This window comes from Anomaloglossus baeobatrachus, chromosome 1, assembly GCF_048569485.1.
Source record: "Anomaloglossus baeobatrachus isolate aAnoBae1 chromosome 1, aAnoBae1.hap1, whole genome shotgun sequence".
Lineage (NCBI taxonomy): Eukaryota > Metazoa > Chordata > Amphibia > Anura > Aromobatidae > Anomaloglossus > Anomaloglossus baeobatrachus.
The window spans coordinates 902,682,025-902,707,461 of NC_134353.1; the positions used below are offsets into that span (position 1 = coordinate 902,682,025).

General features: G+C 47.2%; 1 protein-coding gene across 5 annotated transcripts in view; it reads left to right on the top strand.

Annotated features, from left to right (window-relative positions):
- The window catches only part of ZBTB7C (zinc finger and BTB domain containing 7C), a 288,510-nt gene that overhangs the window by 231,493 nt on the left and 31,580 nt on the right, over positions 1 to 25,437 (top strand). The window lies entirely within an intron of this gene.

Consider the following 25,437-nt stretch of genomic DNA (forward strand, 5'->3'; position numbering starts at 1 on the left):
GTGTAGAAGTGGCAGAAATTAATTGGTTAAAAAGCTCTTATGAGTGGCATTGGCCGCGCATAGTGTTAAATGAAAAACGCACCTCTGCCACATCTATACATCTGCACTACACCTGGAAGAATAGTGCATTTTGGAGTCGCTTTCTGCAAATTGCTCAAAAAATATCTTGAGGTTAAGGGTTTACGCTTGCCTGTTGCCTTTTGTAAAGCTCCAGATCTGCCAAATCATCACAAACATTTCAATAGATACTGCTGACAGTTTTTGTCTATGACTCATAGACTATAAGTAACTCTTTTTTTTTTTTTTTGCATTTTAGCCACTTTAGTAAAATAATGTACATTTTTGTATATTTCTTGATTACCTGTCTGATTAGAAAGAAAAAAGCTAAAATAAATCAAATAAATTTTCAATTTAAACTGGGTTCTAAATTCCTAAAGCTCCTTCTGATGGTTCTGCTACCCCGGGGCATTCATCATATCCTGTTGTTGCCGCTACATTGACGATGTGTTGTTGTTTTTAAGCCAGACTTCTCCATACTTAGTGGGGACTATTGCCCAAAACTTGTAAAACATATGGGATCTGTTTAAAGTAATCTTATCTATTTATTTATCTATTTATTTTACTGTACAAATAAATGGGAAACCTATGAGTTGTATTGATTTTCCTCTATGATGGTCCAGAAGCTGCAGGTGAATTTCTGATATTAAAGGGGTGGTTCACTACTCCGCAGTGACCACATCTCTGTAAAACTGATAGGGGAATTTTTTTCTAAATACCTTGTTTTGCCAATTCTGTCTTTGAGTTACCCTATCGCATGACACCCCCCCCCCCCCCGGGTCCGTGACCTCTGGGATCTGGTGATGTCAGGTCAACTTCCAGTTGACCTGACCTCACCGCTGCCCTCATCTTCGCTTTGCCATTGTAGTGAGCGACTGTTTCTCTCCCTCTCGCTCCCTCTCTATATGAAAACAATACAAAAATTAAGTCTCCTGTATCACCAAAAAAGTTGCAAAGTTTATTTGACTATCCAAATAAAAAAATAAATAAATTACAGTTCCTTAAAACCGTATGTATGAAAAACTCAAATGTGTCTGGTTAGAAATGGAAGTAAATGTCCTTGTCATAAACTTATAATTATTACTCCAGTTGACCTGACATCACCGCTGCCCTAGTCTTCCTGAGTGACTGGCTGTGGGTGGTGTTTCACTGCTCGTCACAGGACAACGTCATAGCCCAGCATCGCTCCTGCAGTGAAGGAGAGTGTGCGCGAGATGCTGGGCTGTGACACTGGGCTGTGACGAGCGGTGAAACACCGCCCACAGCCAGTCACTCAGGAAGACTGGGGCAGCGGGGATGTCAGGTCAACTGGAAGTTTACATGACATCACCAGATCTCAGAGGTCACTCTGGGGGGGTTACGCGATGGGGATGAGAAGACCGCGATAGTGTCGCGGGCGGGGAGGAGGGTGCCGGCACCGCGCTCACCCCTCTGCTCGGGTCCGGCTGCTGCTGCTCAGTGGTGGCTCGAGCGGTGGGCCGGATCCCGGGGGTTCTCGAGCGGCACTCCTCGCCCGTGAGTGAAAGGGGTTTTGTTGGGGAGATTGTCCGTGACGCCACCCACGGTTGTGGTGATTTGTAGCACCACCGCTGCTCAATATGGGGATCCCGGGAGTGGTGATGCGGAGCAGCCAGGTGTTGTGTTGCCCCTCCGTGGGTAGGGGTTGGTGATCCCGGGGCCCGGTGATGGGGTGAAAGGGCGCAGGGCCTGGTGGGCGCAGGGACGCGGGGGCAGCGCCGTGCCTTGCGGCACTGTGGTACTCACTCAGCCTGAGACGTTGACACAGTTTTACGGTAAACCACACGGCTGGAAAGACGGTTCCCGCCCAGGGCGTCACATTCCCCCTTAGCAAAATGCAGACCGTCCGCGGGCTGCCCGTCCAACACCGGTTTTATTTTCTGTAAATGTAAAAAGATAACATGTAAAGCATAACATCATCCCACAACGGGAGGCACATTTCTTAAACGTTACTAAACGGTTTTACGGGTACTGTTTCCGCTCTCTCCCACCCAAGCAACCTGGCCCTGATGCTGCCCCTAAAGCCCAGGCAGCACCCCTTGACCCACAGTCCAGCACAAGTTACCCGAGCGGGATCTGATCTTCCCCTCCAGAGGGTAGCCACCGGTTCCTGCAGTGGCTGGGCCCCAGCCTGCTCTGCTGAGGGCCCTCCCTCCAACATGCCTCTCCGGAGGCGGCAACTGCGGAAAACGGTACGGTAAAACAACATATTTACAAGCCACTAACGTTTGTGGTTGCCCTGCAAGTTCACGGGCTTGTCCATGGATAGTTCCCATGCTAACTTTTTAAACGGTCCCCACGGGGACAACGGTGCCGGCTCCGGCCGGGTCAATCACAAAGAATCAGGTGAAGTACTCGGTAATCATCATTTTTCTTATCATCTCTGTAAACTTTCTAAACTTTCAAACAACACAAAGGTGGTCCCAACGGGGACTGGACAACGGTGCTCCGCTGCCCTACTCCAGGCCTTCAGCTTCATCCGAGGGAGGGGGTGCAGGACTCACTCTGCTCTCCTGGCTGCCCCGCAGTTTGACATCTAGGGCAAACCACCCCCTCTCTCCGCAGTGTCGGGTGTACTGAACAATGTCTCCCGGCATTAGGTTGCGGCCGGGATGCTCCTCAGGCAGGTGGGCATTCACATCCCGCCGGGCTACAAACACTTCGGCCTCCAGGCCCGGTTCATAGATAAACCCGTAGCCCCGGCGGACATCAAACCGCCTCACCTGCCCCTCGTACAGCGGACCCCGGACACGGAACGTGGCCTGGCGGAGATTCTCCTTTTCCCGGATAGCTCGGGCCACCAGCTCGGCCTTCTTCCTCTCCCTCTCTCCGATCTCCAGGCCCAGCGGTAGCGGCTCCCTGTCCCAATACGGCTGCTGCGAGCTCCGGCGCACGGGTCGGGCCCCGCAGGACATCCTGGACGTTGCCCACTGTCAGGAATCTGGGCGGCGTGTCCCGCGGTGTCTTGGCCTTGGGCGCTGCCTTACAGCAACAACCCGGCGCTACCTCAGCCGAGGTGTGGGGGATGGGCACAGGGGCTTTCCGCGGCTTGGCCTTTGGCTCGGAGCGGGTCATCGGCTCCGACTCGGGGAACTTCTCAGGGGCTGCCTCCGGTGCAGACTTCGGGGCCTTCCACGGCAACACCTCCGACTTGCTACGGACTCCGGCTACAGGTCGGCCCGCCGGGGCGGGCATGCTGGGTATCGCTACCGGTTGCGGTGGCAGCGGGCCTAGTGGCGGGGTCACGGCCTCCGAGACGGGTGGCAAAGAAGGCAGCGGAGGGAGAGGGCTTGGACCGGGTCCCTCAGCCGCAGCGACCGGTCCCTCGGGGACATAGGGGCGTGGGTCACTCACCCTCCCTTCCTCCGCTTACTCCTCGCGTCTCCGCACGGTGGCTATAATGTCCGCCATGTCGGTCTCCCACTCCTCCAAGAGGAGCTGCATCTTGACCTGCAGCCTTAGGTGGAGCTGTGCGGTCCGGATTTCCACCCACGCTGCGGTTCCCGGCGCGGGGGCCACGGTGTTTCGGGACGGCATCCACATAGCGACTTCTTCTTCCAGGAACGGAGTGACTGCAGAGTCCTGGCGTCCCTGCTTTTATAGCTGCGGTTACATGCAGCCAGCCGCCATCGCGTCCCCCTTAGTTTCTTTCCGGCCACTCCTCTGTTGGGGCGGAGTTTTGGCCTTCGCGCCTCTGCTACTCGAGAAGACGCTCAAGCGGGAACTTTTCGCGCCAAAGATGGCGACTTCTGGAAATTTTCAGCCGGATACCTCCGGCGGTTACAAGGCGCACCTCTACCCAACGGCAGAGCGGTAAGATCCTGTTCGTGACGCCAAGTTGTCGCGGGCGGGGAGGAGGGTGCCGGCACCGCGCTCACCCCTCTGCTCGGGTCCGGCTGCTGCTGCTCAGTGGTGGCTCGAGCGGTGGGCCGGATCCCGGGGGTTCTCGAGCGGCACTCCTCGCCCGTGAGTGAAAGGGGTTTTGTTGGGGAGATTGTCCGTGACGCCACCCACGGTTGTGGTGATTTGTAGCACCACCGCTGCTCAATATGGGGATCCCGGGAGTGGTGATGCGGAGCAGCCAGGTGTTGTGTTGCCCCTCCGTGGGTAGGGGTTGGTGATCCCGGGGCCCGGTGATGGGGTGAAAGGGCGCAGGGCCTGGTGGGCGCAGGGACGCGGGGGCAGCGCCGTGCCTTGCGGCACTGTGGTACTCACTCAGCCTGAGACGTTGACACAGTTTTACGGTAAACCACACGGCTGGAAAGACGGTTCCCACGGACGGCTGCACTTGCTCTCCCAGTAGGTAACGGTGATGTCCCTCTGACCTGCACCTGATGTTTCTAAGTTGGTAGCGATGGGTTCCCACCGGTAACCCGCTCCCCGGCTTGGATATGGGCCGGAGGAGCCCTACTTTGCCCGCAGACGCTGGCCCTGAGGAGCTGGTGCCCTGGCGGTGGCGGTGTTCCTCACTAATGGTTGGACGGTTGTCTTCAATCGGGACTTGGTTGTTGGGGGATCGACGTCCCCTTCACTGACGGATTCGGCAAATTATGGCGACTCCTAGCCTTGCCGGGGTCCGAGAGGCCCCTGCCCTGGTGCTGACTGTCCTTCGTATACTGCTCCAGACCGCCGGGCCACTACTCGACCGCGGTCCTTCCAGCAACCTCCGAGCAGTCCCCCTCCAGACGATCACCGCTGTTGCTGACCTTGCTGACCTGTCCTGCACTTAGCTGGACTCACTTCAGGCCTTTCTACGCTCCCTTTTGTTCCTTTTCTTCTTTGCTCCACTACTACTTCACTTTCACTTCACTTAGACTCTGTTGTTTACTCCTTCACTCCCCTAGCTAGACTGCCTGGTTCCTCCCGCCTCCAGGGCTGTGAACTCCTCGGTGGGCGGAGCCAACCGCCTGGCCCACCCCCTGGTGTGAACATCAGCCCCTGGAGGAAGGCAACAAGGATTTTGGTAGCTTTGGTGTTCCTAACTGGGATGTAGGGTGTGGTGGTGTGATGACCTGTGACCCCTGGCTTGCCCAGGGCGTCACAATAGCACTGCTCCAAGGCTGAATTGATCCAGTAGAGAATTGCTGTGGAAGAGATAGCGCAATGGGGTCTTACCCGGTAGAGATATGGGATATAAAGGGATCACAGTACACTCACCTTTTCAGGTTGTGCAAGTCACAACCCCTGTGTAGCACATTCAGAATTGGTATCAGCTGCAGCCCCGAGGTGTATAAGATGTAGTAAGACGTAAGTAGAAATCGGGTATATACCGCGCTGATACTCAATGGTATATTAATATAATCTCTTTATTGTTCCTACAGGTCTACGCATTTCATTCCCGAGGAAGGAGACGGTTGTCTCCGAAACGCGTAGACCTGTACGAACAATAAAGAGATTATATTAATATACCATCGCGTATCAGCACGGTATATATCCGATTTCTCCTTACGTCTTACTACCGAGGCTGAATTGGCAACACAAGCTATTTGAAAAAAGCCTCCCCTATCAGTTTTACAGGGATATGGTCACTACTACAGAGTAGTGAACCACCCCTTTAACTTCCATCCAATCATTATTACAGTCTTAAATTACTCCAAATTTTGTCCTTCGATTTCTCATCCTCCTTCATTACTGACTCTGAGAATTGTAGATCCAAATGAGATTTCTTTATATCGTCCCATAGAAGTAGTAAACGTGTCCTGTTGTGGCATAGAATGGGTTAATTGATGCCCTCAAGTTCCGCTTGCCTCTGCCTGTCTCAGTCTCCCCGCTGCTGCCGCCTCCTCCTCCTCCTACTCTTATTCTTGGCAGTGTTTCGGCATTTAATATCTTCACCGTTGTACTTGCTTTGCCCTCTAGTGAAGACAGAACAGACAGCAATAAACACCTCCCCACAAAAAAATTATTACACGAGGGTTGCTTCAAGAATATGGAACAACTTGAAAAAAAATATAAGAGTAGAGGAACTTTAAAAAAAATAAAATGTGGATTTATCTTAAGTTTCTGTTTAGAACAGATTGATCAAATGTAAGAAGAAATGTAACACTTTATAAGAACTCTGCAATAACGGAGCCGTCTGCTTTGAGATATTCCATTTTTTTTTTCATTAAAAAGACCCTCCAACAATACGCTGGGACCCAAACCAATTAGCTGTAAGATGTGGAGGTATCAAGTACAAGGTTTTCAAAAACTCTGCAGCGCCACCACAGGGAAAATGAAGCATTACAGAGCAGTGTCGTGTGGTGTTTCTCGTTTAACTCGTTGGGTGTCATGGTGGCGTCGGACAGTGTTCACACTGAGTCTGATAAACAGCCTGGGATTCTTTAGTTGGACAGCCTGTCATGGGCATCGACTTGTTCTGGCTTCCCTGCTCTCCAGTACAGCAGGAGTTAATTCCTGCTGGCTTGTGATCATCTGCTTGGAGCTCAGGATGCTGATCACCAGCTGCCCTTACCCTTCATAAGGTTGTGGATACTGGGGCTGAGTGCCGGATATAGCTTTGCTTCCCTGGTTCCTGTGGTTATCCTGTTATATGGTGATCTACAAGTTGCGGTTTTGCGTGGTGTGTGAGTCCTCCAGTTGTGCGTTAATTGCCTACCCCTTTTGCTTTACTCTCCAGTTTACATACGGCCCCCTTTCGTGTTTAAGTGCAGTGTGTGCGAGTTTTCGTTTACTCTTGTCGGTGCCTATTTGTGGGGTTTTGATTACTTGGTTTCCGGCCCGCTCCCTGGGTGGGGGAGAGTAGTATCAGGGGTCGGACAGGACACAGGATTTTGGTTACTGGGTGGCGGTGAGAATTCATCCTTGTCCTGAGCTGTTGTCCTGTCTCCCCTACATACAGACCCCCAGTTGGACATTTGGTACATATAATGAAGTACACCACATTGGTTGTGATGCAGCTGAAGGTACCTGGGATCTCTCCTCTCCAAAAACAACAGGAACACTTCCCTGCAACCAGAAGAAATGTAAGACCTGTTCATTTATATTGACAACGGACAAGATAAAGATTCCCAGATCACATCAGGACTACAAGATCCCAGGTACCTTCAGCTGCACCACAACCAATGTGGTGTACCTAATTATATGTACCAAATGTCCAACTGGGGGTCTGTATGTAGGGGAGACAGGACAATAGCTCAGGACAAGGATCAGTTCTCATCGCCACACAATTAAGGCTAGGTTCACATTTCCGTTGTTTTGCATCAGTCACATGCGTTGCTTGACGCATGTGACTGATGCGTTGTACAACGGATGACAAAGAACAGAAATCATTGTCGGACTCCGTTGTGTGCGGGGGCGGAGCGTGAGGGGGCGGAGCGCGAGGGGGGGCGGAGCGCGGGGGCGGAGCCGAGCGGGGCCGTGGCGCTGAGGACATCAGTGCCGCAGGGACTGAAGGGCTGGGGACAAAGTGAGTGTGTGTGTGTGAGTGTGTGTGAGTGTGTACACATGCGGAGTGCGGGAGGGGGCGGAGCCGATTGGGGAAGTGTCGGCCTCCTTGCACACGTATCCAGGGTAAATATCGGGTAACAAAAAGCAAAGCACTTTTTGCATGGTTACCCGATATTTATCTTGGATACCAGCGTACACCGCTTAGCGCTGGCTCCCTGCACACGTAACCACTGTAAATATCGGGTAACTAACCAAAGCGCATTGCTTGGTTACCCGATGTGTATCCTGGTTACGTGTGCAGGGAGCCAGAGAGAGCATGCACAGCAAAATCCTACGGATTGCGCTGCTCAAAAAACGTTACAGGCTGCGTTGCTCCCGCCCGGCGGTCAGTTAAAAAACTACTTACCGCGACGCAGAGGATGCAACGCAGCATCATCAGTTGCAATCCATCACTAATAGAAGTCTATGGGGAAAAACAGGATTCCTGCAAAATATTTTGCAGGATACCTTAATTCCTCTAGGCGACGGATTGTGACTGATGCTAAACAACGGAAGTGTGAACCTAGCCTAAGGAAAAAAGACTAGATTTACCTGTGGCCAAACATTTTTGTAACCCAGACCACAGCATCATGGATATAAAATTGCTGGTATTAAAAGGAAACTTCAAGTCCCAGAGAGACAGGAGACTATGGGAGTACAAACGTATGATGACTTTTGACACATTCAGAGCAGGAATTAATGTGTCTCATGGATTCATGTCTTTTTACATCAATTAAGAGATGTGCTCCTTAGAGCATCCGGGGGCATCACAACCCTGGACCAGACCCTAATCAGAGGACAATAAAACTTTCACACTGCTTATCTATGAACTGCAGCAATATTTATGGCCACAACAGTTTGTCCTCTTGCCATAGTGATAGTTCCGCTTCACATAACTTGTCTTATTTACTGCCCCATTCTATGCCCTGTTGTGTATAAATATGTGACTCTTCAGATTTTGTGTTATACCATGCCTGATGAAGAGACCTGAGTAGTCTTGAAAGCTTGCTATTATTACCATGTTTTCAGTTAGCCATTAAAAGGTATCAACCACTGAGGACTTCGGTTCTTTTAAACAATCTTTTATCTCTACTGGCTAACACGGTACAAAGATATATTTTACCTGGGCATGATTGGGAGCTATGTTCGAGTCTTGCACTGGTTAATCCCGCAGATAGAGGTGGCGGTCTGGAGATCTGCTGACAGGTTCCCTTTAAGGGCATCCTATCTGATACAATGTATTCATTCTATTATAAGAAGCATAATATTCACTAATTAGATAAATATTTTCCTGCTTTTCATTTCTTTTTTGTTTCACCGTGGGAGTGTGATGAGCTGGAGTATCATGTGTCTGCGACTTAGAACGAATGTCTCCCCAGAGCCTGACACGGCCCAAGATTAAGAAAACAATTACTTTCTTTGAGCACTTTTCTGGTATTCCAGGAGAGATGGCTATATTTTTATTGCTGTATTGATCTACGATATATCAAGGTTAACCAGGACAATGGCTGCCGGCAGCGCACATCGCCAATTAATGTTTTCTGTATATACTGAATAAACAGGATCCTCTTCTATTTCTCAATTAAATATCGACCCGTGAACATCTTCTTCCTATACAACATAAAAAATCGAAGAGCCGGTCAATGGAAGGGCCAGTGATCTTAATGACAGGCACCGCAGAGTGTTCGCTGCCATTCCGGAATGCTTCTTACTCTCAAAATGATCCTCAATTCTGCTGCCAAAAAGAACGTTAACCCTTACATTCACACTAATCACTGAGGCTAAGGCTAGTTTCACACTTGCGTTCAGCGCATTCCGTCACTATGGAGAATAGCGCAGTCCGTGAACACACTGCGCTATTCTCCATAGACTTGTATGGACGACGCACTGTAACGCAAGTGTCTGCGTTGCATCCGCTGGACAACGCAACGTCGTTATTTTGACGCTGCGTCGGGCGGATGGAACGCAGCATGTAACGTTTTTCTGCGCTTGCCGGAGTGTCAAAAAAACGCAATCTGCAGGAATCCGTTAGGCGTCCGTTGTTTTTATAATGGACGCCTATGGTGGCGGATTCCGTTAGAATGCGTCATTTGACGGATTCCGTTAACACAGCTGTCTTTACACAACTGCGCATGCTCAGATGTGTAAAGTCAAGGGAAAAAAACTACAACGGATTGCGTTATTTTGTACGATCTGTAGCATGCGTTGTGCCACTATATGCAACGCATCCGTTGCATGCATCACACAACGCAATGCTACGGATCCCGTCCAACGCAAGTGTGAAACTAGCCTTACAGGTGTACTTTTTTACCATTTTGTTTGCAAAGTTAGATAATGAATAATATGGCCAACTTATTACGCCCTACGAGGGTCACTGCCAATATCTTCTAGATCATGGGTCCCCAATTCCAGTCCTCAAGGGCCGCCAACAGTGCATGTTTTCAGGATTTCCTTAGTATTGCACAGGTGATAATTTAATCACCTGCACAGTTGATGATTCCAACACCCATGCAATGCTAAGGAAATCCTGAAAACATGCACTGTTGGCGGCCCTCGAGGACTGGAGTTGGGGAACCCTGTTCTAGATCAGTGTTCCCCAACTCCAGTCCTCAAGGCCCACCAACAGTGCATGTTTTTGGGATTTCCTTAGTATTGCACAGGTGATAATTTAATCCCCTGCACAGGTGATGATTCCAACACTTGTGCAATGCTAAGGAAATCCTGAAAACACGCACTGTTGGTGGGCCTTGAGGACTGGAGTTGGGGAACCCTGTTCTAGATAATCGGATCAGGCAGTGGAGTTGGTACAGGAGTAGCAGTTGCACCCTGGTACCTGGGGGTGGGGGACGCTTTCAAGAAAGCAGTGGTATAATGAATGTCACATAGCAGTGAGAGACCCTGAATTTACCTCAGACCCCAGAGCTTCAAGTTATGCTGACTAGCCATTCCGGGGCTGGTTGATCACTCTCTGTGAACTGTCAAGTCAGCCATATCATCTGGCCCTTGGGGTCTTTACAAACTTCTCCCACCTTGCTTGACATGACTATGACTGACTGTTGTGCGTCTGTCTTGGCTCGAGGGTTTCCCAAATTGCTTGGTGAACTTCAGTCATACCATGGCTGTTTAAGGCCAATGTATACACTAATAAGCTTTGTGTTCAGTTACCATCAGGGGTGTACATAGAGATCGTGAAGTCGTATAGCACAAGTTCTAATTGGGTCCTCCACAAATAAATAAATAAATTAATATTCGTCTGCGCCTCATAAAAACATACTGTATGTCACCACTTTACAGCCCTTACAAAGTAATTTTCCTCATATTGAAGCCCCTAGATTCCCTTTTATTGCACCCATAAAGTATAATGCCAACAAAAGTGTCCCACAAACACTGTATGATACCCCCACACACACAGTATGATGACCCTACTGTACCAACTCCTCAGCTACCCCGGCAAAGTATGGTGACTCCCAACACATTATAATCCCCAACTGTGAAGCATAGCCCACCATACAGGATAAAGGCCCCACACTACTCCACACTGTATAAAGGCTCCCACCAGCGTTCCAAACAGTATGATGGACCCACACAAACCTTTAAGGCTGCTTTACACGCAGCGACATTGCTAGCAATGTCGCTGGTGAAAGCACTCGCCCCCGTCGGTTGTGTGTCACTGGCAAATCGCTGTCCGTGGCCCACAACATCGCTAGGACCCATCACACGTACTTACCTGCCCCTTTGTAAGGGGCGGTTCGTGCGGCGTCACAGCGACGTCACACGGCAGCCGTCCAATAGAAGCGAAGGGGCGGAGAGCAGCTGAACGAAAGTGACGCCCACCTCGTTGCCGGAGGATGCAGGTACGGTGATGTTCCCCGTTCCTGCGGTGTCACACGTAGCGATGTGTGCTGCCGCAGGAACGACGAACAACCTGCGTCCTGCAACAGCAACGGAATTTGGGATTAGAACGACGTGTCAACGATCAATGATTAGGTCAGCAATTTTGATCGCTAGCGGTCGTTCGTACGTTTCACACGCAACGACGTCGCTAACAAGGCCGAATGTGCGGCACGAATTCCGTGACCCCAACGACATCTCGTTAGCGATGTTGTTGCGTGTAAAGCCCCCTTTACACTGTATAATTGCATGAATACAGTATAATTGGCCCTCAACTAAACCTCCATAAAGTTTAAAGGCTCACTCATAGCCCTGCAGATAGTATAATGGCCCCCATATAGCCTTCCATATAGTAGAACTTTCCCCACATAGCTCTCCATATAATATTATGCACCTCCCATAGCCCTCCACATAGTATAATTGGCCACACATAGACCTCCATATTGTATTATGCACCCTCCATAGTCCTTCATATAGTTTAATGTCCCATATAGTCCTCTATATAGTATAATGTACCCCCTATTTCTCCATATATTATAATGTACCATCACGGTCCTCTATATATTATAATGTTCACCCCAAAGTCCGTCATATTGTATAATGCACCTTATAGTCCTCCATATAATACAATGTACCCCTTAGTCTTTCATATATATAATGCACCCCATAGTCCTCCATATAGTATAATGCACCCTCCATAGTTCTCCATATAGTATACAGTTAGGTCCAGAAATATTTGGACAGTGACACAATTTTCGCGAGTTGGGCTCTGCATGCCACCACATTGGATTTGAAATGAAACCTCTACAACAGAATTCAAGTGCAGATTGTAACGTTTAATTTGAAGGTTTGAACAAAAATATCTGATAGAAATTGTAGGAATTGTACACATTTCTTTACAAACACTCCACATTTTAGGAGGTCAAAAGTAATTGGACAAATAAACCAAACCAAAAAAAATAATTTTATTTTCAATATTTTGTTGCGAATCCTTTGGAGGCAATCACTGCCTTAAGTCTGGAACCCATGGACATCACCAAACGCTGGGTTTTCTCCTTCTTAATGCTTTGCCAGGCCTTTACAGCCGCAGCCTTCAGGTCTTGCTTGTTTGTGGGTCTTTCCGTCTTAAGTCTGGATTTGAGCAAGTGAAATGCATGCTCAATTGGGTTAAGATCTGGTGATTGACTTGGCCATTGCAGAATGTTCCACTTTTTTGCACTCATGAACTCCTGGGTAGCTTTGGCTGTATGCTTGGGGTCATTGTCCATCTGTACTATGAAGCGCCGTCCGATCAACTTTGCGGCATTTGGCTAAATCTGGGCTGAAAGTATATCCCGGTACACTTCAGAATTCATCCGGCTACTCTTGTCTGCTGTTATGTCATCAATAAACACAAGTGACCCAGTGCCATTGAAAGCCATGCATGCCCATGCCATCACGTTGCCTCCACCATGTTTTACAGAGGATGTGGTGTGCCTTGGATCATGTGCCGTTCCCTTTCTTCTCCAAACTTTTTTCTTCCCATCATTCTGGTACAGGTTGATCTTGGTCTCATCTGTCCATAGAATACTTTTCCAGAACTGAGCTGGCTTCATGAGGTGTTTTTCAGCAAATTTAACTCTGGCCTGTCTATTTTTGGAATTAATGAATGGTTTGCATCTAGATGTGAACCCTTTGTATTTACTTTCATGGAGTCTTCTCTTTACTGTTGACTTAGAGACAGATACACCTACTTCACTGAGAGTGTTCTGGACTTCAGTTGATGTTGTGAACGGGTTCTTCTTCACCAAAGAAAGTATGCGGCGATCATCCACCACTGTTGTCATCCGTGGACGCCCAAGCCTTTTTGAGTTCCCAAGCTCACCAATCAATTCCTTTTTTCTCAGAATGTACCCGACTGTTGATTTTGCTACTCCAAGCATGTCTGCTATCTCTCTGATGGATTTTTTCTTTTTTTTCAGCCTCAGGATGTTCTGCTTCACCTCAATTGAGAGTTCCTTATACCGCATGTTGTCTGGTCACAGCAACAGCTTCCAAATGCAAAACCACACACCTGTAATCAACCCCAGACCTTTTAACTACTTCATTGATTACAGGTTAACGAGGGAGACGCCTTCAGAGTTAATTGCAGCCCTTAGAGTCCCTTGTCCAATTATTTTTGGTCCCTTGAAAAAGAGGAGGCTATGCATTACAGAGTTATGATTCCTAAACCCTTTCTCCGATTTGGATGTAAAAACTCTCATATTGCAGCTGGGAGTGTGCACTTTCAGCCCATATTATATATATAATTGTATTTCTGAACATGTTTTTGTAAACAGCTAAAATAACAAAACTTGTGTCGCTGTCCAAATATTTCTGGACCTAACTGTAATGCACACCCCATAGTCCTCCTTATATTATTATCCACACCCCATAATTCTCCATATTTTCTAATGTACCCAATTGTCCTCCATATATTATAATGCTCCCACATAGTCTAATGCACCCCATAGCTCTCAATAAAGTATAATGCACCCCATAGTCCTCCATATAGAGTCTTCAGGGGTAGGAACGCAACCGCCATCTTACACCACTCATACAAATGCAACATAAATATTACTATTATAGATATACTTTATGTCCAAAAGGTTATCAATGCCCCCTTATTCTTATCATTTTTAATTCTTTGGACAAGACCTAAAAAAACTGTGTATTTAATGGTGTAAGGCTATGTGCGCACTAGAAATGTGAAGTTTCTCAAGAAAATTTCTCGAGAAACTTCTGGGAGTGAAAGATTTCCGGACCTCCGGAAAAAATCCGCACCAAATCCGCATGCGGATTTGACGCGGATTTGACGCGGATTAGCCGCGGAATTGCAGCGATTTTCCCGCGGGTGGTTCCCTGCGGATTTCTTCAGGCTGTACTGCCGAAATCCGCAGGGTACCTGCGGAAATAATGGACATGTTCATTTTCTCAAGAAAGTTTCTCGAGAAATTCTTCTCGCGGAAATTTCTTGAGAAAAATCCGCACCAGTGCGCACAGCTTTTTTTTTTTTCCATAGAATTTGCTGGGAAATGTCTGCACAAAGATTGCAGACATTTCTCAAGAAATTTCCGCGGCAAATCCGCGGGTAAATCCGCGGGTAAAAAGCTCTAGTGCGCACATAGCCTAAAACATTGCTGTATTTGGCATTAGCATTTATGACACTGAAATGTTGTGCAAAAGTGTTAAGGGGGCTTTACACGCTGCGACATCGCTAATGCGGAGTCGTTGGGGTCACGGAATTTGTGACGCACATCCGGCCGCATTAGCGATGTTGCTGCGTGTGACACCGATGAGCGATTTTGCATCGTTGCAAAAACGTGCAAAATCGCTCATCGGTGACATGGGGGTCCATTCTAGATTATCGTTACTGCAGCAGTAACGATGTAGTTCGTCGCTCCTGCGGCAGAACACATCGCTATGTGTGACGCCGCAGGAACGAGGAACCTCTCCTTACCTGCCTCCCGGCCGCTATGTGGAAGGAAGGAGGTGGGCGGGATGTTCCGGCCACTCATCTCCGCCCCTCCGCTTCTATTGGGCGGCCGCTCGGTGACGTCGCTGTGACGCCGCATGGACCGCCCCCTTAGAAAGGAGGCGGTTCTCCGGTCACAGCGACGTCGCCGGGCAGGTAAGTATGTGTGACGGGTCTGCGCGATGTTGTGCGGCACGGGCAGCGATTTGCCCGTGTCGCGCAACAGATGGGGGCGGGTACCCACACTAGCGATATCGGGACCGATATCGCAGCGTGTAAAGTAGCCTTTAGCCAATCACAATGATACATGTGCCCCTATGTTTGAAAAGGGGGCTGCAGCTCCACATGGCCTTGACCCATCTCTTCACGGGTGTGTATATAAGAAAATAGGCTCAGGGTTATGCCAACCTTCTATCCTTCAAAAGATGGCAACGTGAGGGGAAGCCAGTGTTGAACCTGATGCTCCAAACAGGTAGATCATGCACCTGACAGGAGTCCAATAGAGAGTGGGGTCCAAACTGATGGTTTTTTTCATGCTCCATCTGGGTGGTATAAAGTATTGGGCTTCCCTTCTCCACCGGCGGTGCAACTTTATCACCATCCTCAGAAGGATCAACGTGGTGGAGAGAAGATATTTCTACTGGTGCTGGCATTAAAGGTCCAAATGCGGTCTTAGTTTGGCATAGTAGGGCAGATTACAGTGTGGTAATGCAGATCTCATTCATTGGCATTGTAAGACCCGTGCCCCCTGGGTTCATGGTCATTATAGCTGTTAACACATTGATAGATGTTACGCCTTTGGGCATTTTACCATGGAAAACAATATGATTAATATTAAGGCGTCACAATCCTAGTGGACATGAGTCAGGATGTGTCGGCATCTACCGTAGATACTAAGAATCAGTCCATCACCGAGTCACCATACTCATATACCCGCATATGGTAAAGTCTGCCGAATCTGAGTCAAAAATGAAAAGCAAAAGGAACCAGATATACTGTATTTTCTAGAACTGCTTCTTAAAATATCGTTAATCTCTTCTTGTCAGACCAGTTTCTGTTTTTGTGCATTCATTTTTCCTTCTCTTCTTCCGGGATTCATTTCTTGTTTTTTCCTCTTGTCAACGTAGCCGTTAATACTATATCTGACCTGTCACTATATAATTTTTCCAATCATGAATCTGTATTGTAGCTTGTTTTTTATGTGGTGAACTGATATTTTTATTGGTTTTATGTCGGGTGATATACAAATTTTTCAATCACTTGTTATTTCATTTTTGGGGGAAGGTGAGATAACTGAAAAAATGCAATTCTGGTATTTTGAATTTTTCTTTATGTGGTCTACCATAAGGGTTCGTGCCCACGATCAGGACCTCCTGCATCCTGGACACGGTGAGTCCTGTGACCTGCTGGGCTGTGAGTCTCCTCCGCAGAAGAACGCAGCTGCCCGTGCCCATGATCAAGGTTCGGGGCGCTGCGGTCTCTCTCTTCTGTTCTCTCTGCGGAGAACGCTTGCGACACTGCAGCAAAAAATTAACATGCTGCAGCTCAGGAAAGCCGCACCGCAGGTCAGTTTACGCTGCTGGCAGTACACGCACAGTGGGCATGAGATTTCTATAAATCCCATCCACTGTGCTTGTATTGTACATTGAAGCGTTTTGGACGCAGCTGACACATGCTTAGTCCAAAACGCTGTGAACACTGATCGTGGACACACAACAAAGGTGCGTGCCCATGATCATTGTTTGCTGTGTTAATAATAATAATAATAATAATAATAATCTTTATTTCTATAGCGCCAACATATTCCGTAGCGCTTTACAATTCAGGAGGATCATATACATACAAGTAACAGTTATAGAAATACAATATTTAGAGGGGAAAAAATACAACCCTGCTCGTGAGAGCTTACAATCTACAATGAGATGGGGGGAGAGGCAAGGTTCAAGTGCTGTGTTTTGGATACAGCATATTTCAACGCTGCGATGTACAGTACAAGCACAGTGGATGGGATTTATAAAAATCTCATGCCCACTGTGCGTGCGCGGCCCGCAGTGAAGACTGACCTGTGGTGCAGCTTTCCTGAGCCGCAGCATGTCAATATTTTGCTGCGGAGTCACAAGCGTTCACAGTAGGTAGAACACAGAGAGGAGAATGCAGCGCCCCGAACCCTGATCATGGGTACGGGCAACTCCCGCAGAGAAGACTCACAGCTCTGCAGGTCAGGACCCACTGTATTCAGGACGCAGCAAGTCCTGATCGTGGGCACGTACCTTAAGGCGGGCTTTGCACACTACGACATCGCAGGTGCGATGTCGGTGGGGTCAAATTGAAAGTGACGCACATCCGGCATCGCATGCGACATCGTAGTGTGTAAAGGCTCGATGATATGATTAACGAGCGCAAAATCGTGGTAATCGTATCATCGGTGCAGCGTCGGCGTAATCCATAATTACGCTGACGCGACGGTCCGATGTTGTTCCTCGCTCCTGCGGCAGCACACATCGCTGTGTGTGAAGTCGCAGGGGCGAGGAACATCTACCGGCGTCACCGCGGCTTCCGTAGGATATGCGGAAGGGAGGAGATGGGCGGGATGTTTACATCCTGCTCATCTCCGCCGCTATTGGCCGCCTGCCGTGTGACGTCGCTATGACGCCGCACGACCCGCCCCCTTTGGAAGGAGGCGGTTCGCCGGCCAGAACGACGGTCGCAGGGCAGGTGAGTGCATGTGAAGCTGGGGTAGCGATAATTTTCGCTACGCCAGCTATCACACGATGTCGTATCTGCGACGGGGGCGGGGACTATCGCGTGCGACATCGCAGCATCGGCTTGCGATGTTGCAACGTGCAAAGCCGCCCTAAGGGTGAAAATATGTTTATAATTTGAAAGTTGGATTTTTATCTTTGTATTGGCTTTTTGCCTTTTTTCACATTTTTTAAGCTTTTGTTTTTACAGAAAAAAAATACTGCTATAATATATTATTAAAGTATATAGTGACATTCATGGTCTACTATGAAGTTTAGCAAGTGGTTAGGTTTTATAGTAGTAATAATATGGAGGTGACTTGCCCTCCAGTTAGCTGTATCATACACCTATACCGTTGCGCCTCCACTCCCTGTTGCCTGCCTCCCCCAATTGGATAACACGGGTCAAGAAATCTTCTTGAATAATTCGTTTTCTATAGTTTCTTTAGGGCTTGGGAGATTTTTCTACTTAATTTTCGGGGAAGTCTAGGAGATCATCCCTAAAGACCCAGTCATACACAGCGACTTACCAGCGATCCCGAAAACGATGCGACCTGATAGGGATCGCTGGTAAGTCGCTGGGAGGTCGTTGGTGAGATGTCACACAGTCAGACCTTACCAACGATGCAGGAACGATACAGGTGGCAGTAGCGACCTGTATAACGATCTCAGCAGTCTCTCAGAGCCTTTGAACTTTTTTGGTTAGAGTTGGCAGAGATATAGTATAGGAAATAATTTTGCATTCATCATGGCCGCCTTTATGGAAGTTTTTGAAAATAAAGAACAAATATTTATTGATAGAACAGCTCCACTTCAATGAAGGAGAGAGTGAAGGATTATGTACCATACAAGAGACCCCAATCATGGTTTGTGCCCACCCACTGGATGAGTCGGTGGGCATTCATATACGGTTATTTGGAGAGGTATCCCTGGCTGTGGTGATGAACCAAACATGGCTTTAGGAATAAGCTTAAATCTGGAACACAGGGGCAGGCGGACGGTTAAAATAAGGAAACCTTACGACAGAGTCCCTTTTCCCCCTCTTTTAACCCTTGCACTCAATTTACTTCGGCTTCTCATAATCCTCTCCTGGACATCATGGATCCTGTGTTGTGTCACTTCTACACTAAACCAAATATGCTGCTTTTTGATGAAAGGTCTGGAAATTGTCCACCAGAACATTTATGTGTTTCCGTTAATGATTCTGTGTATATATCGGCCTCCATTATCATAAGACGCCATGTTGGTGCACTCTGCAGAGAACCACCTAAGTAGTAGAAAGGAGGTTATGGGCCTCATTAGTTTCTGATTAGTTGCTATGGCAATATGATAGATGAGCGCTAATTAGTTGCTATGGTAAAATAAAAACTGAGCTCTGATTAGTTGCTATGGTAAATTGAATCCTGATATCTTGTTCATTGTTACAACAAAGCAAAATCTGAGCTCTGATTAGATTCTGTGGAAAAATGAAAGTTGAGATTTGGTTGCCAAGGTAAAACGAAAGCTGTTTTATTAGTTGCTATGGTAAAATGAAAGCTAAGCTTTGGTTGCTGTGGGAAAATGAAAACTGGGCTCTGGATTAGTTGCTATGAAACAATGAAAGCCGAGCTCTGGTAGCTATGGTAAAATGAAAGCTGGACTACAATTGGTTGCTATGGTAAAATGGTAGCGGAGCTCTGGTTGCTATGGTAAAATGAAAGCCGAGCTCTGGTAGCTATGGTAAAATGAAAGCTGGACTACAATTGGTTGCTATGGTAAAATGGTAGCGGAGCTTTGGTTGCTATGGTAAAATGGTAGCGGAGCTCTGGTAGCTATGGTAAAATGAAAGCTGAGCTTTGATTAGTTGCTATGGGAAAATGAAAGACACTTCTGGTAGCTATGGTAAAATGAAAACTGGGCTCTTGCTATGGAACAATGAAAGCCGAGGTCTTGTAGCTATGGTAAAATGAAAGCAGGGCTCTAATTAGTTGCTATGGAACAATGAAAGCTGAACTTTGGTTGCTATGGTAAAATGAAAGCTGGACTCTGGTTGCAATGGTAAAATGAAGGCGGAGCTCTGGTAGCTATAGTAAAATGAAAGCAAAGCTCTAATTAGTTGCTATGGTAAAATGATAGCGGAGCTCTGGTTGCTATGGTAAAATGAAAGCCGAACTCTGGTAGCTATGGTAAAATGAAAGCTGAGCTTTGGTTGCTATGGTAAAATGAAAGCTGGACTCTGGTTGCAATGGTAAAATGAAGGCGGAGCTCTGGTAGCTATAGTAAAATGAAAGCAAAGCTCTAATTAGTTGCTATGGTAAAATGGTAGCGGAGCTCTGGTTGCTATGGTAAAATGAAAGCCGAACTCTGGTTACTATGGTAAAATGAAAGCTGGACTCTGATTGGTTGCAATGGTAAAGTGAAGGCGGAGCTCTGGTAGCTATAATAAAATGAAAGCAAAGCTCTAATTAGTTGCTATGGTAAAATGAAAGCTGAGCTTTGGTTGCTATGGTAAATTGAAAGCTGGACTCCGATTGGTTGCTATAGCAACAAAGACAGTTTTGTAATAAGACATTTCTGATGAATGAGGGCAGCGGATAAGCGTTATCCTGTACAAACCGCACAAAGGAAACAGGAAAATGTTTAGTGTGTAATAAATTATGGGAAAATGATCCTCGACAGGGTTAACAGTCCCTGCAGAGAGGGGTCAGTGTCCTGACTGGGTCTGGGATGTAGGTAGCCCCCCCCCCCCAGCAGCTGGAGGGTAGTATTTACACGTCCCTTTTCCCATGGCCCCAGGCTTCCTGCTCCCACACACTGATCATGGTGGTGTTGCTATCTGGGTGTGTGGGGGTGGGAGGTGGACCAGGACAAGGTCCCTTGTCTACATTGATGTTCCATGGAGAAAGAGGAAGCCAGCGCAGCGTGTAAATTCCACCAAGTAACTTAAAGGTGCCCCAGTCACAGATGAAAAACATAGAAGAACATCGAGGTTAGGAAAGGAAATTAGGATGTAACAGTGTCCAGCAAGGCAGCCATTCCCTCCGTCCTGAAGACATCCAATATAATTATACGAGCGAACTACATTTGGGCACATTCATGGGGTACACCTCTGTCCTGGACATGTAACGGGCACACAGCCATCAGCTCACTACACGACAAGTCTCTGATAACTGTCCCGTAAACAGAACAAGTCATGCACCTGTGTGATCTGTAAATGGCCAGGAAAAATATTGGTGGAATTAATAATGGGAGGTTCCCAACCAATAACGGCAAGTAGAGATTGTGAAAAAAACATAATAAACTAACATAGAAGGTGTCATGATTCTTCAGTACAGAGCATCTTGGACACAGGTGATGCTCTGCTGCACCTTACTGAATAACGGAGCCTTCAAAGCAGGAGAGGAGAAGGGGTTAATGCCGCACATTCGCCAGAGATCATGTAGAATTGTTGATTTAAATAATAAATCTTTTATTCCATAGGTCTACGCGTTTCGAGGTATGAAACCTCTTTCTCAGGAACAGACTATCTCCTGATATTCTGGTCCTGAGGAAGAGGTTTCATGCCTCGAAACGCGTAGACCTATGGAATAAAAGATTTATTATTTAAATCAACAATTCTATATGATCTCTGCTTTGAAGGCTTATGTATGAGGGGCTGCGGCAGCCGCCATTGTTTCATGCTATCTGTGGTGGTTGTGACTCTTACAACCACATTAGGTGAGTGTATACTTTTATACATTACTCCTCTGTTTATCTGGTAAGACCCTATCAGCGCTTCTGTTTCTATTTTTATCACTGAATTACGGAGCCAGCAGTCACAATATTCCTCTGTGCAGAGCATCTTGCACTCAGGTGATGCTCTGTCGTGCCTTCCTGAACTACAGAGCCAGCAGTGACGTTTCCTTTGTGCAGAGCATCTTGCATTTGGAGATGCTCTGCTGTGTTTCTCTGAGCACTAGCTGACAGGTGTTTGACAGCACAGGATTCCATGCAGGATCTGGGAGGTGCTTTTACTCATGTGTTTCATCTTCCTTGTAATTGCTCTGTTTCATTACTGAGCATGCTCTCCCAGAACCTCACCAGTTGTACTCTCTGGTTCTGCAGTTGTGCTCTTGGCTTATGTTTGTGCTTGTGTGACGCCCTGGACTATCAGGTCGTCAGAGGGTATTGTGCAATCTGCCCTTCTGCACACTATCCGCATCCTCCTTGGTTACGGATCCCAGTCCTTCGGTGTTGCTAAGAGCAGACCCAGTCAAAACCCTAGGAACACTCTGCACCACACCCACCAGACACACCATTGGGGTCCTGAAGGGAATAGGGACGCCCACCTGGGGGGTTGGTAGGGGAGAGTCAGAAGTGTTAGGAGCAGTAGAAAGAAGTGTGAGGAGCAGTGAAGAAGGAAGGAGTGTTGAGCAGTGACTCTCGAAAGTGAGAGGTCACAGGTTGGGAGCAGGGCTCCTTGAGACTACTAGGTGGCAGACATTGGTCTGGGCCTGGTAGGAGCTGGAACCCCGGTTGCAGGGGATCGTGTCAAAGGGCACGGATCTGCCGAGGAGGGCAGCCGGCGGCCTTGAGCCATCTCCGGGCAGGGGCCAGGGCACGACGGGGTACGTGGACTCTAGGCTGGGAAGTAGCTTCACGCAGCCCGGTAATTTACCCGACGAGGGTGAAGTCTTCAAGATTCATCCTCCACTCGCTCCAAAATCAGGGTACTAGTGCAACGGGGGGATAGGACTTTCCCAACACATAGTCCACAAAATCCCAAGCGTGAACCCTGAGAGCAAGCAACCCATACGGGTGAGCGGGACCCGACTAGTTCCATACTACAGGGTCCAAATAGTGAAGAGAGTGCCACGGAAAAAGGTCACAGGCTAACAAGCAACACCAAGGGGCATGGATCCACGCGTGCTCCCTCCCTGCTGCAGCGGTGTAAACTTCGGTTTACAAGCTGTCGGTGTCAGTATTCTTGGACTGAGTGAGTACGCAGAAAATCCTTTCCTCCCCAACGGCACCCCTTCACTACCACCACCACCAGGCCCCGGGGCAAAACCCACTACCCACGGAGGGGTTAAACACCTTGCTGTCATACCACCGCCACCGGGCTCGCACAACAGCAGCGGTGGTACTCCATCTTACCATGCACCGTGGGTGGTGTCACGAACTTCTAAACCCCCTGTACATATCCCCCCTTTTCACTTTGAGTGTCCGCGCGACCCCCCCCCGGGTCCGGAGACTCCTCGAGCCACCGCGGTTCCGGATCCGAGCGGCTCGGCCGCTGTCACGGGGGCGGTACACTTGTATCCAGATCTTAGTTTCTTGACCCCACATCGTTCATAGACTCCTCTCTGCACGCTCCCTGTTCTTGTCGTTACCTCCTGGCTTCTAACCTCGGATCATTACCTGACCATATCTGTGTCTGCTCCCTGAATCTAATATGTACTCTCCAGGATTTCTGACCCTCGGTCTGTGACTTGACTGCGGTTTTGCTTACTCCTTGTGTCCTGTCGTGTCCTCCTGTTTCCTGACCCCGGCTTGTCTGACTACCCTTCCGTCTATACTATCCGTAAGTAGTGACTAGCATCACAGAAGGTATATAAAACCATACTCAACAAGTATGGATTTATGGAGGAGGTTCAGGATCTGATCCTGCAGCATACATGGCAGGTGCCAGCTGTAAAGCAGCAGGGATCAGAGCTAGCCCTGATCACTGCTGTGAATGCTACTGTCATTCTCTAACAGTAGCATTCAAATGATGTGATCATGTGGTGCCAATGGATTGACATGGCAGTTAAGGGCCTGCCGAACCTCCCTGCCACCGCCATCTTTATGCGTCAATGAAGCCGAGCATTAGGGCTCAATTCCACCTGTGATTAACATAGCCAAGTGCAATCCGATAAAACATTGCACTTGCACCAGTGCAAAACTATGGGGCAGTGTCCCATTTGCGATTGATTTCTCATGCCATGTCGGCATGAGAAATTAATCGCAGCTTGCTGCGTTTGGCAGCGAGTCTCGGCTCACCCTCCCCCCCCATATAAGTCTATGGGTGCGTCTGAAACTTCGCACTGCACTCGCATGTAATCCGACAGCAGTGCAATGTACAGAGACAGGCAGCGGAGGAGATGGGGAAAAAGTGTTTCCTCCCTCTTCTCTGCAGCTGTGATCTGATCGCAGGATCAGATCACAGTCGCATGACCCACGGCTGATGCTCAGAGCAGAGGGTCATTAGCATATCGCTTCCAATGCTATGCGCAAGTGGAACTGAGGCCTTAGGTTAGTCTTCATAGGAAATCATCATTTCTACTGTATACTGTAGTATTCCAGAATATCGCACAGACAATCACAGGTTCAAGTCTCTAAGGTGGCCTAAAAAAATTGATTAAAAATGAATAAAAAAATTTAAAAGAACAAACAAAGTAAAAAAGATAAAAACTATTGCCGTAATCATAAAAGTCCCATTTATGAGAGCAATAAATCATTAAATCCATATCTTCCCCCCCAAAATGCAATGAAAAAGTGATATGTATCCCAAAGTGATATCAATAAAAATAGTGCTCATCACATAAAAAACAGCTCCATGTATTGAACAATCAAAAAAAGAGTAAAAGTTTTAAAAAATTGTTTAAAAATAAAATTATATATAAAATTATATAAAAAATAAATTGTTTTTATCTCAACTGGCTAACACGGTACAAAGATATGTTTTACCTGTAAAAAAATTGTTACATAAACCAATTTTTTTTTCTTAGAAAATTCTGAATTTTGCACTATATATTATATAGTACTATATATATATATAAAAAAAACAATGGTGAAATTGTGATATTTTTTTTTTCACCATTTCATTGCACTTTAGTTTTTTTTTCCTTTGTCTCAGTATATTATTTGCTAAACTGAAATTACAACTCAGTCTGCCGGAAAAAAGAAGAAGCCCTCGTACAGTTATGTCAAAAGAAAAAATAAAATTAAAGCATAAAAATTAAAATTGGCCGGATTTTTAAAAGATTACCGTAAATCATTTAATCATCACATTTTCTTATTTACTGATTTATGGACAGTTTTATATTTTAGGCAAAAAAAAAAAAGTGGAAAGAAAAGTAACACATATTGTAAAATTATTTGGACACATCAGTGGGTGGAGCTGCGCAAGACATGAGGTCATGGTAAAGTTAGGGACTATTGGGAAAAGTCATCATCAGCCACGTAATGGTGTCCCAGCCCCAGCAGGGCGTCCTGGAAAGAAGATATTCTTATGTATACTGTAGCACAAGTAAAATAGACTGTAGGACTGGTGCAAGGAACAAGTTGCTAAAATTGCAAGTACCATACATCCGGCCTGTAGACATCATAGTTCACTTTTGGGGTAAACTCCTAAAGGAGCCACTAACCATGATATAAATTTTAAGGCCTTGTGCATAGTGTATTTTTTTTATGCAAATTTTGGCACAAATCTGCATGTCTATCTTCATGCCAGCAAAGTCAATGAGAATTCTGACCTTTTGTGCACACGTTGCTTCTTTTTCCTTGCAGATTTGGTGCAGAAAATAATCTTCAACATGTCAATTGTTGTTTGTTTTTTTTTCCTGTGTTTTTTAGCCCTTCCAACCATTGACTTCATTAAAAAAAATCCTCATAGTACAAAAATGGACCAAAAGACGTGTTTTTTTTGGTGCGTTTTTCTGCCACAAGGTGCAGATTTGATGCAGAAATTTCTGCACCAAATCTGCAACATGCGCCCATAGCCTAAAGGCCGCTTTACACGCTGTGATATCGGTACCGATATCGCCAGCGTGCGTACCCGCCCCCATCGGTTGTGCGACACGGGCCAAT